This window comes from Pholcus phalangioides, unplaced genomic scaffold (assembly GCF_987345545.1).
Source record: "Pholcus phalangioides strain wild (caught in Gottingen) unplaced genomic scaffold, Ppha-v1.0 ptg000005l_1, whole genome shotgun sequence".
NCBI lineage: Eukaryota > Metazoa > Arthropoda > Arachnida > Araneae > Pholcidae > Pholcus > Pholcus phalangioides.
The window spans coordinates 8,911,098-8,924,474 of record NW_028301598.1 but is presented as its reverse complement, the minus strand read 5'-3'; the positions used below and the strand labels follow the sequence as shown (position 1 = coordinate 8,924,474).

The 13,377-nt window shown below is 37.7% G+C and overlaps 1 protein-coding gene across 1 annotated transcript in view; it reads right to left on the bottom strand.

Moving 5' to 3' along the window:
• The window catches only part of LOC149086255 (disks large homolog 4-like), a 186,296-nt gene that overhangs the window by 60,644 nt on the left and 112,275 nt on the right, over positions 1–13,377 (bottom strand). The gene's annotated exons all lie outside the window — the stretch shown is intronic.

The following is a 13,377-nucleotide window of genomic DNA, read 5'->3' as shown; positions in this document are numbered from 1 at the left end:
TTGAGGGCAAAACGTTAAACCTGACAAATATGCGAGATGAATATTATAATTTTTGTCATAATTATCATAATATAATTTATATTATGTGAGCGTTGTGTTTCACGAGGCTTTAGCAAATATTACAAATTCGAATAAGTATCGTTGAAAAAACGGGGCAAATGTATGAAAACGAATCGGAACAACGAAAATTACAGAGAATGTCCCGTAATACGGGACTAAAGTGGTCCGTCAAATTGTTTCGTACATTTTACTGATCCTTGTTTTCAGAAAGTTCGAGACACACTGATTTAAGGAATTTGTAACGAATCGTATTTTCGTGATAAAATTTTTATCTCTTGTGGCATACGGCTCCTGCCTACTTAGGGTGGGGGCAGGGGGGGGGGCAGCCGAAGAGGTTTTGGTCCAGCTTACCTACCGCTTACTCGCGTAAAGGAAAAAGTTTTTATTCAGTTTTCACTGCTCTAAAAACCTAAGCCGTCCTACTGCGTGTGCGAATATCTAAACAAAAAATTTCACTAAAAGACAGAGAAAAGAAATCAATGAAAAAAATGGGGAATAACTCCAGAACTAATGATAATTTTGACTCATTGAAAATGATGATTCGGGATTCATTGGAAATTCAATATTCATGAAAAAATGAGTCAAAATCACAAGGAATAATCAAAAATTGATGAACAAAACAATCATAAAATAATGAGAGAAATAATGCAGTTCCAGAATTAACGAAAATTAAGAGAATTAATAAAAATTACGAATTTATGGAAGATAATTTTTTTTAGAATTTGTTAAAGTTTTCAATACTTTTTGGAGGGTAGGATCCTTCTGTCTGATTCAGTTCCATGGGACAGGCAGAGGGAATCCGACAGTGGTGTCAGATCCAGGGGTGAGCAGGTGTTCAAGCACCCACAATACATATTTTGCGACACCATTCTAAGCAACCAGCAGAATGTTTTAAAAAGAAACTTATCTTATACGTCCCCTGCATTTACGTTGTCTCTCCCTAAAAATTTTTAATCGGGATCACACTATAAAAGTTTGACAAAATATCTTTTACAAAAGTAAGAAAAACAAACAATAACCAATAACCGGTAATAAATTGGTTACATTTGCTTGAATGTAACAAATAAGCTTTCTTTTTTCAAGTTTCGTAAAAGATCTTTTATTAAACTTTTATAGTGTAATCCCGGCCTTATTCTCTGTGAATAAACGGAATGAGAAGTTGAATTACTAAATCTAGTTTTTTTTATTTTGATATCTAAAATCATACCCCGTCCTAGGATTACAGTATAAAAGTTCGATAAAAGATCATTTTCAAACCTTAAAACAACCAATAACCTTTCTGTGGTTACGTTCATTCGAATGTAACCGATACTCTCATTGGGTGTAATTTTATAAAAGAATGTTTCTGAAACTTTCATAATGTAATACCTGCCTTATATGTGAGGTCGTCCTATGTACGAGTGAATACGGAAATGTTTACTGAAAAAACCGGCGTGGGGGGGGGGGCAGCGTTAGAATTTTGCTTATTTTTGCTGATAATGGTTTGAGGGAGTCAAAACTGATTCAAATTCTGCGAAAGTAATAGTTGAACGGCTCTCTATACAAGAAAATGCGTTGATTTCCTGTGAGGCCGTATCTTTTGTAACCGAAATGCGAATTAATTTCATTTTTGCTGATTTGTTGCTCGATCATAGAAAATTTGAAATGAAAAACTCATCAAGTGAAAATAACACGATGCCATCCCGAAAGGAAGAAAAAGCAATCGAGAGATCAATTGCTTTTCTTTTATTCACTTTCATTTCAAAAAAACATATCAAAAACTTATGGAAACGAATATCGAATTATATCGAAAGAGAAACCGTAGTGTTTACATTGAGAAAGTAAACAGGTAAATTTACATTTATTTTCGATAAAGCTTCATGAAGGTGAAAAAAAAAATTACCCGAGTTATAAGTAATGATGATTATACGAATGCAGAAATTTTCTCATCCGCGATACATGAATATTCATTTTCTGACACGAAAATATTCGGCAGGGAAATCAAAGCGAATGTCTTATAAACGCGGTCGGTTATCATTTATCGTCAATGTGGAAAAAAAGGTCGTTTTCATTTACATATTTTGGCGCCTCTAATTTTCTGGTATTTGTTGGAAGTGTGAAAATCAATGGTATTTCCTCAACTTCTCGCACGGGGATAAAATTCTGCTGCATTTCTTATTAATCGATGCCTCTTAAAATTTATTTCCATTCATTGTGACGGTATGAAGGTTCTTTTTATCTTTTGTGCTTCACAGACCATTTGTGGCAATGAGACGAAGGCGGATGGGGGGGGGGGGCTCTCTTTGCCAGTGAGATGATGACCACCCCCCCCCCCCACTGAATAATATTCATCGCATAATAATACAAGATTATTAAATTATTTCTTCAAACAAACCTCGTGAACAACTTGGAAACTAAGACCCCACTTTCCCCAATTATATACAATTGCAAGGGCTACAACAGGACCATTGCCCAATGAAGTGGCTGAAAAACGATGACAATAAAAAATATGGATGTCAAATACAGTAAAACCAAAATACAGCAATCCAATATAAAAACATATATCACCAAATAAAAAAAAACTAATAATTAATACTATATAATATACTGCCCATAAAGAATATTATGGTTATCTTATTCTAAGTATGGATAGAGTTTCTCGATTTACCCCAACATGTTTATCGTATTTCTTTTTAAACGTGTCAATTGTGTTAGAATTTACTACCTCCGGGGGTAAACTATTCCATTTATTAATAACCCTATTAGAAAAAAATTCCTTGCGACACCATATAACCTACAATATTTCCTTACCAAGATACTGGTGTCCCCTTGTAAAAGCAGTCGATTGACGGCGTATTAATAATACGTCGTCAATCCATCCTGTTTAAAATTTTGGACACTTCGATCATATCCCCCTACATCTGCGTTGATCCAATGTAGACATCTTCAAAAAATAAAGTCCCTCTTTACTCAAGCCTTGTGTGCCAACAGGGACACGCGTAGCTCTTCTCTGCACCCCCTTTAATCAAGTCCATGTCCATCTGTGAGTCTGGTCTATAAAACATTACAGTATACTCCAGTCCTGACGACACACCACAACCTAGAATTACCCTTTACCAATCGATACTGGTGTTCCCTTGTGTCGAAGCAGTCGATTGACGGCGTATTAATAATTCATGGCCATCCTATTCAACCCGTTTAAAATTTTAAACATTTTGATCATGCCCGCCCTCCACACACACACATGCGTACCTCCAATGTAAATATGTTCAAGAAATTAAGTCTCTCTTCATAGGCCATTCCTGGTGTACCAACATGAGCACGCGCAGGTCTTCTCTGCAACCCCCTCAACCAAGTCTATATCCGTCTGTAGGCAAGGTCTCCAAACCCTTACGGCATATTCCAGTCCAGGACAAATGAAGGCCCGGAAAAGCGGAAGAATGACTTTAGGAGAACGCGAAGACACCTTTTTGAAAACAAAACCGAAAATTCTATTCGATTTTTTTGACCACCGCTGAGCACCTAAACCGCTCGTCAATAAGAATACCCAAATCGGTGATCCTAGTAGCATCCTAAATAATAGCACCATTTAACTTAGAAACGAAACGTGAGCTATTCGAACCAAACTGAACGATCATGCACTTGTCAACGCTTAGCGTCACATTCCATTCATTTACCCGTGCTGCAATCCTGTTTAAGTTGGTCTGAAGCAACTCCCTATCGCTTTGATTACTACACATATTAATTTAACGTCATCTGCGAATTTACTAAAATGATCTCATCAATACTCTGATCAAGTTTATCGATAAAATGTGGAAAAAAAGTATGGGACCAAGAGCACTCTTCATTGAGAAATCCCACTAGTCCAAATTCCCAGTTGAAACAGTGGCATAGTGCGTTGCGTGCTCCGTAGGTACTGGCTGGCATCTACATGCTGAATTGGGAAGAATCTAGAGAAAACGTCAAATAGAAATAAGGAGCTGGAGAACGAAGTGAATATTGTTTTGAGGACAGTTATGTACATAAAACAAGTCTTTGATAGATTTGATTTATAAAATAATGCACCATATTTTGATTTAGATCAGGTTAGACCATCCGATTGCAACCATATTTTTATCGTCTTTTCAAACCTTTTTTTATGGGTTACGGTTTTTTTCCTTCTGATCTTGTATTTGTATTAGAGATCGTGTTGATCCAGATTTTTGTACTGATTGAAGACGATGCTCGATCATACTCTTCAGAAGTTCAACATCTCGGACGCTCAACTCATTCTACCAACTGCATTGCAACATTCTCTAGTTTTATTTAAACATTCGTGAAATATCGAGGTAATTTGAATACTTGGTATTTTTCTATTCACGAAACGACATCAAAGACAATTAAACTGTCAAATTCCTATACTTTATCCCTTTATATACCACGAATAACATCTGTGTAGGTGAAGGCGTTACCGAGACATTTATCAAATAAGAAAACTACCAGAAAAAATTATTTAATGCATCATAAAGTTGTAATTAACTTCGTAATGAATGCATTATGAAGACATAAACACTACACTCGTAATGTTTTTCGTCATTTTTTTATGAATTGAGCTTCTCACGTCATTAGTATCATGTTTTTAATGCACATTCTAGGCTTTCCTGACACCTCCTTCATTTGCAACAACACACTCATGATGCGTTTTTCATTACTTACCGTCAACAAAAAGAATGAAAAAAACCGAAAATGGTCCTCGCGTAAAAGAAGACGGGAATAAGAAGCTAATTACTTGATACTAAGATGGAGAGGAAACAAAAAAATAAAACGCAAATTGAAGAACATCATATTCCATTATAACGTCTTCTAATAAGAGTATTTCAAAGTAAAAACAAAAATTCAAGACGTTCAATCACAAAATAATGAGAAATGCAAAGAATTAGATAAGGGTTGAAAATCAACAAAAATAAGATTATAGGTATATGTTTTTAAAGAAATATTTATCAACATCACCCCCAATTATTATCAAACGAACACTTTTCTAGTCCCCCAGATAAGTTTTCATAGTAACAATGCAAAAACCTGGAATTTCGTTATGACGAAATAATTTCTCCGGTCTCTTGGAGTTCGTTATAACGGGATTCGACTGTACATTTAAGAAAAGAAGTTGGTATTTTACTTTAACCTTTTTTCATTCTCTTTCTCTAAAATAACACAAATTTCCCTTTTTCTAAGGATACATTTTAGATTTGCATTTGATAATGTTTAAATTCCAATGAGATTGTGGTTTTTGCAATTTTAAATATAAAAAGTGACCTTGTAAGTGTTAATGCGGCCTTTATCTCATCAAACTGTTCCTCGTAGAGGTATAGTTTCACTTTCGAAAACGCTCAAAACGCGTTCAAAATTTACTCTTCACCAGTTTTGAGAGTGAAAATACAGTGTGTCGCAAAATAAAATAAAAAATCTAAATTATTATGCGTTCCCCATGTCCTCTAACTTCCAATTAGAAAGTTGTTGCCCTGTCTCTCCTGAGGCCAACAGAAAAAATCCCAATTCCATGTTTCTAATAAGTGCACTATTCACAGAAATATTCGAATTTGAAAACGGAGAAAAACTGAGAAAGTGCAGCATAAATGAGAAGCGAGCCAACAAGGAAAGACGCGTGGTCCAGGACCTGGCCTGGCCACAGCGGAGGCTCATCTGAGCCAACAAGCCGCCGAGGGAAGACGTGGTCCAGGACCTGGCCTGGCCACAGAGGGGGGCTCACCCAAGCCAACAAGGAAAGACGCGTGGTGCAGGACCTAGCCTGGCCACGGCAGAGGGCTCACCCGAGCCAACAAGACAACGAGGGAAGACGCGTGGTCCGGGACCTGGCCTGGCCACGGCGTAGGCTCACCTGAGCCAACAAGCCAATGAGGGAAAACGTGGTTCAGGACCTGTCGCTTGGCCACAGAGAAAAACAAAGGACCCAAGCTCAATAGATCTAAAAAGACATCAGAAGAGGTCATCGGAATTAATTGTATATTGTATAATAGAAATATTTAAAAATCTGTATATACTTTTTTATTTATTTAAATAATGTGTTTATATATTCATGCATTTTATATGTATAATAAGGCACCCGACACCGCTCAGCACCCCCCCCCCCCATCCGGGGCAATGGCTAAAATTGACAATGGTCGATAGAGCATGGGCGGTGCACGGTATGAAATGAGAATAAATGAGAGAAAGGAGTAACTTTTGTTGTTTCGCAACTTTTCGCCGATTTTTGAATTCGAATATTGTACTTAGGAACAAGGATTTCCATACTCTCGAAACAGGTACAGGGTAATTATTGAACGCCTTTTGAGCATTTTTTAAATTGACATCATACCTCTACGACAGACAGTTAATCAGATGAAGGTCGTATTAGCACTTACAGGATAATACTTATTGACCCTTTCAACGGTAATCCCGCGTTATCTCGTCAAACTTGATCTGCTTGATTTGAGCCACCCCGGAATCCTTTAGCACAGTAAAGAAATATATCGTTCATTATAAATAATATAAAAAGATTCCCCTCCCAAAAAAGCATTTTGTCTTCCCATAGAAAGCCACATACGCCATTGTAGGCGTTTTGTTATCATAATGAAGGAAACGAAAGCGATGGGCAGAGTAAATATTCTTGTGGGGGGTGTAGCAGGTATAAGCTCACAATCGGAAAAAAAGAATAATTCTACTTGGAAATAGATGGCAATTTGCGTAGGTTTCGCAATTTCAAATTTGGCAGTTATAATGAGGATCAGGAAAAATTTAAAAACCGCTTAAAGGGTTAATATGACTATATAAGTTGCGGGTGCACTGCCTCCTGCCCGCGGAAGGTGTTTCGGGAGAAAAGCGACAAAACACGAAAAAAAGGCCTGGGCTGTCCATATTTCCTTCATAAAAATACGGGGAATTGGGATCCATGAGGAATATTGCTGATAAACCGCAAAAAGAAAAAAGTAAAGCTGAAAATTATAGCCAAAAAGTTTGCCGAATTTAAATGAAGTTGTCTACGGCTGAAAGATTGCCAAATGTAAATAAAGTTGCTAATTACAGCCAAAAATTTGTCAAAGGTTAGTAAAATCTCCAATTACTGCGGGAAAAAAAATATTGTCAAATGCAAATAAAGTTGCATCTACGGCTAGAGAAATTGCAAATGGGGTGGGAAATAAAGGGCTGCTGCAAGTCGGAATGGGTAAAAATGTATTTCACTAAAAAAAACGTAGTACTTAACGTATTATCTGTGCCAGGTTGCCAACACGAGATAATGACTAACAACGCGTAATATGGTTCGACCAATATGTGACATGAATATATTTATGACTATAGTTATATATTTATGACTATACTTATATATTTATGACTATACTTATATATTTATGACTATACTTATATATTTATGACTATACTTATATATTTATGACTATACTTATATATTTATGACTATACTTATATATTTATGACTATAGTTATATAATTATGACTATAGTTAATTATAATTGAGTCATAATTATTATAGTATAATTTATGTCATGAAAATTATTCCAATTCTTGATTTCAAAAATTCAAGTTCTGTTGAAATTAATTCATTAAGTTTTGTTGAAAATTAGGGGAGAAACGTGGCATTTTATAAAAAAGTTGGGGCAGCCAAAATTACGGGGCTATCCCATTAAATACGGATCATACAATCACTGTTTATGTACAAGGTTCTGGCCCGCGAGCAGCAAAAATACCGCATATCTAGTCCGCGCGGACTAAAAAGGTCGTGCACCAGAAGGCCTCTGCACTGTTTGCCATAAACGTCGTTCCGACTACCCAGCAAGTTTGCCACATTTTGATACACAGCATCCTATTTCGTTTCTTCTTATTTTGGCGTAGAATCTTCCTGATTGGCTCACTAACACCGCATGGTGATTGGATGTGGGGCATAGAAATCGCCAATTCTGATCCCGATCATTTCTTTTCCGCACAACGATGATACTGGCACGAGCAGGGAATTTTTTTCCCCTGAATATTCTGAGGGAGAATGGACTACTTACTGACGCCACAAGTGGCATGCGGAGGTCTTTTATCTCTAGGAGGTGTTGCGTGCACCCTCCTGATATAAATAATAAATATTCACATATTTGCGATGTTGATTTTGTTTCGGGTTAAACATATTTTGAATTACAACAGATTTGCTGTATTTCTTCCCGAGAGTATAATTTAAGCATTAATTAGCAGTTTTTCCGGCAGTTGGAAACATTGCCAAAAAATGTCAATGTCATATTTTTATGATCCCAAGATCTTGTATTTTTGTCGCTGAAATAGATTATTCCTAATCCCAATGAAGACAACTTCACAGACAAAGTATTTTATTATGTCTTCGTCAGCAATTTTAGTTACAACGATAAAATTTCGTCCCTGGAAATTTCACCACTGAAATTTTGGCTGCCCAGACATTATGAGTGATCAAGTGAGTGATCACTCACACAGTCACTCACTTGATCATTTATATGGCCATTTACTGAACTGTACAGTCACTCACAATCATTTACTCATACGGTCACTCAATTGGGCACATTCGTACAGTAATTAAAAATCACTTATTCATACGGTCACTTACGTGATCATTCATGTGTTCATTTACTCAACCATACTCATCTCACTTACTAATACGGTCACTGACTCATAGTCATTTACTTGGCTCAAGTGGCGTGGTGATGAGATGCTCGTCTAATACCATGAAGGTTGCTGTCACGGTCTGTCATGCCAGGTTCAAACCCAGGGGAAAATATAGATAAGGTATTTTCCTAATGGGAGAGCTCGAGGCGACCGCCGATAGATGGTGCCTTCTTTTCCAACCAAATTCATTAATGGCAGTAAATTACAATATAGCGATATGTCCAAAGTTGGTGAAGTAAGTCGTCAGTCATTAAAAATCTGCCTTGGCAGGTACAGAAGGAATTTTTTCATATAGCGATATGACCAAAACTGGTGTTTGGTGAAGTAGTCATTAAAAATCACTTACTCATACGGTCAATCATAGTCACAGACTCCCACTTACTCATACGGTCACTCACTTGATCATTCATGTGTTCATTTACTCAACCATAGTCACGAACTCTCACTTACTCATACGGTCGGTCACTTACCCAATCCCTTGGCCATTCATATAGTCAGCCACTCATATGGTCAGGGGCGAAATTACCTGATCCCGTATAATACCATTCATCCATTCTCATTGACTGAGCTTACCGCGATGGAATTTATGGGGAAAGCATCTTTGTCCTGAAAACTGTGGTGAAAATAAATTGCTTTGTACACGACGAACCCGTTTGTATTCGAAACCGAATTCGAAATTTTTTCGGTCGAAAAACTGGAGTTGACGTTGATCGAATAACTCGAGGAAAGAATCGAAGACTCTTCCTTGACAAAAAAAAAAAATCTTGAAAACTTGGATTATATTCTTTCTCCGTGGGAAGGAAGAAAACTTTTTTGACACGTGCTCGATTTCTCACGCACCGATAAATACTTTCCTCGGAACTGAACTGCTTCAACCCCAAAACTTATCCAGGCCCGAAACGGCTGTCCTTGGAGAAATTTCCACGGGCCACTGACTTCGGATGAGGAAAACCGTCGCTATAGTATTATAAAGTGGGATTCAGAAATCGTGAGACAAACTTTAAGGGGTGATAGAACACGCCTAGGATTCACCAGATTCGGAAATTGAGAAAAGAGGACGCTTGGTAATGACACTTTCCCAATTTCTACAAGAGATGCCGTCACTATACTAACAAAAAATAACCACCACCACAGTAATTTTTCTCAACTAAAACAGAACCACTAAAAAAGTGGTTCGCTTTTTTGCCAGAGGTGATTTCGCCATAGGAATCGGCATTGAGCGTTGGGTGTGACTCTCATACCCAGCCTCTTACGGCAAGTCACTCCTTTGGACGGACATGATAGAAAATTGGCAAATGGATTGGAATAAGCCGGAGGCGTCAGGAGGATCAACTCACAAAGTTATAAAGAAGGTGGATACTAGGAGCAGGGCTGTGTGCGGTCGTAATCTCATCTTATTTGTCACCGGTCATGGGCCTTTCCCGGCAACCATACATCGCTTTAAAGCGATTGCCAGCGATAAATGCTCGTGTCTTGAGTCTGACACACCCCTGCACTTAGCTCCATGCTGTCCCTAAACGACGCCCTTTCACTTCCGCCTGCAGCTCATCTACACAGACCATGGGTGCTTGGCATACTACGTCGAGAGGAATCAAGAAAAGATAAGAAAATTGGTAAAATTCCTTGAGCAACATCCAGAGAAAAAAAGGGATCCGACTCCTCTAGCTCCAGTAACTCCGGTACCAGCGATTCCATCGAAGGGACACCTCAATCGACACCTGCGTTCATCCAATGTAAACATATTCAAAAAATGAAGTCTCTCTTCATAACTCGAACCCCGTGTGCCAATAAGGACACGCGTAGCTCTTCTCTGCACTCCTTCAACCAAGTCTATGTCCCTCTGTAGGTATGGGTCTCCAAAACCTTACAGCATACTCCAGTCCAGGACGAACTAAGCCTCGGAAAAGCGGAAGAATGACTTTAGGAGAACGCGAAGAGACCTTTTTGAAAATGAGACCAAGCATTCTATTCGCTTTTTTGACCACCGCTGAACAATGTTCAGAAAACCTGAGTCGCTCGTCAATGAGAATTCCGAAATCGGTGACTCCAGTTGCATCTGGGATAGATAGTGACACCATTCAACTCGTAAGAGAACAGTGGGTTGTTCAACCAAAATGAGCAACCATGCACTTATCAATGCTAAACGTCATGCTCCATGCATTTGCCCATGCAGCAATCCTATTTAAGTTGGTCTGGAGCAACTTCCTATCGCTTTGATTTCCGATTACCCCCATTAGCTTCACATCATATGCGAATTCGCTAGGAATCCTATCGATACCCTAATCGAGTTTATCGATAAAAAGTGAAAAAAGCATGGAGCAAGGACACTTCCTTGAGGAACTCCACTTGTGACGCCTGTCCAACCAGAGAATTCCCCGTTCACCATAACTCGTTGCGACCTATCTCTTAATCACGATTCTATCCAATTCAGCAAGTTGTCCCCAATTCCAATCTCGTGTAAACGCTTCAAGAGTTTACCATGTTGGACCCGATCGAATGTCTTCTGGAAATCAAACAACATCTACATTTTGGTAATATTAATGAAGCCCCGAAGAAACTTTCAAGACCTTTAACAGTAAATTAGATATCTGAAAAATTGTTAACTAGTTTGATCTCCGTAATTGTACGGAAGTTGCGTGGTTGATCATTCCATTCTTCAAAGTACTTATGAATGGCAGGCGTAACACCCGCCCGTCTTTCCCCATTTCAGTACATGGCATTAGCTGTTGGTGAATGGAGATTTAAACAATGGTGTTCTGCAAACTGGTGTTGCAGTTTTGTCCCTCCAGAACTGTTATTTTCAAACTGTCTTTTTCATATCAACATCGAGCTGCTGGGCCGTGGTTAAAATAGCATCTGCTCTGCTTAGAGGCACACAACTTGGGTTCTTTTATTCTGGGCATTTTGACGGCAATTGGTCAAAGCATGTAAAAATGTATGGGAGAAAAGCAAGAGATACTGTAGGCTATATGTTTCAGAGTGAAAAAAAAATTCCCTAAGAAAAAAGAAATATAATTTCGGAAATCTGAAGAGGAGGACACTTTTGAAATGACATGAAAAAAAAGGATGTCTGGCAACCCTAATCACGCCTTAACAAGCGTTTTTCGTCACGGAATGTGCTGTCGAATATTAAAGATTGAGGTGCAATTTCTGTAATGAGAAACATTGGTGACACTTCAATGGCACTAATTTTGGCGATGAGGTTCCCGAAGATTTCATTGGAAATCGCGTACACAATGTTCAGGAGATGGACCCACGATAAAGATTCTCTAGAGAGATCGTGATGAAACGGGTGCCATGAAATTGGGCTTGCAGCAAAACAGGAAGCTCATATACATGTTTTGCTGGTCCACCAGAGCTAACCTATATCGCGAGTAGAGCTCGGAAGTTTAGGCACTAATAATGACCAAAATAAGCAAGCAAAGAAGCACTAAATATACCTGAAATAAGCACTAGAAAAAGGCATTTATAATTTGTGGTATAAAGGAAAACTGACTAAAAGCTACGATATTGAGGGTCCAAAAACTCGCTGAAATCTTTGCTGCACTCATTCAATCTTAACTGTTTCAACAATGGATTATAATCAGGGTTGGTAAGGTTTTGGACAGTACGGTAAAAACCACGGTAAATACCGTAGTTTTTAACGTACTGTCCAAAACCTCCTATTTACAACTATAAGTGAAAAACTTTACAATTTGATGTGAAGAGGTAACTTCTATAATCAAAAATAAACTTTTAGGCGTTCTGATGAGAATTAATACAAAGAGTTGAAGATATTAAATTAGAAGATTATATATGCATATATAAATAATTCTATGTTCTCGATGCTAAAAATATCTAAGTTCAACAGAAAATAACCTCTAAAATTTGCGAATAGACATAAAACAATGTCGAAATGTCCATTTACAGCAGAAAAATCACAAAAAGGGCATTTTTAACGAAGTTTGAAAATAGGCAAAAAATAAACATTTATGGAATTTTGCCTGAATTTCCGTGCTTTAATCATGAGCATAGCCCATGTTTGTACAACACATATTTTACTAGTGCTGTATCGCATTTTTGGTGCCATTGTCACAAAAAAGTGCCTCGTTTTTTCAGTGAAAGGGCCCGGCAAGTGATAGCTCCAAAATGTTCAGTGGGAAGTTTAAGATCGGAAGAATAAAGATGAAAAATAAATTGCAGAAGGCATTAACCACTTCACGTAAAAGGTTTTAACAAGAAATATGAATTATCTCTATTCAACGAATCGGCGATAAATCTGGTAACCTTGTTCTAACCTAACCGCGCGTTAGAAAAAGGAAGAAAAAATATATAATAAATAAGGTAGATAAGAGAGTTTTATATAATAGAAAGATATACATTATATAAAGAAAGGAGGGAAAGAAAAAGCAACTTCCGTAGATAATAGGGTTGCTATAATGAAAGCTTCGTGACTGTGAAAAAAGAGGAAAGAAAACATAGAGAACTCTTGTTCGAATTTATTTCATTGGTGTTTGGACGCAATATTACGCCCGTGATCGTAAAGAGGTAAAACCCTACGAGATCATTCGTAATTAAAAATTAGAGCTAGCTCCATTAGCCGGGTTAGTTAATTTCTTAGATCATTTGTTAATCGCAATTAAAAATTTTAGTTGAGTTAATCGACTCGATCAATCCGATCAAAATTCGATC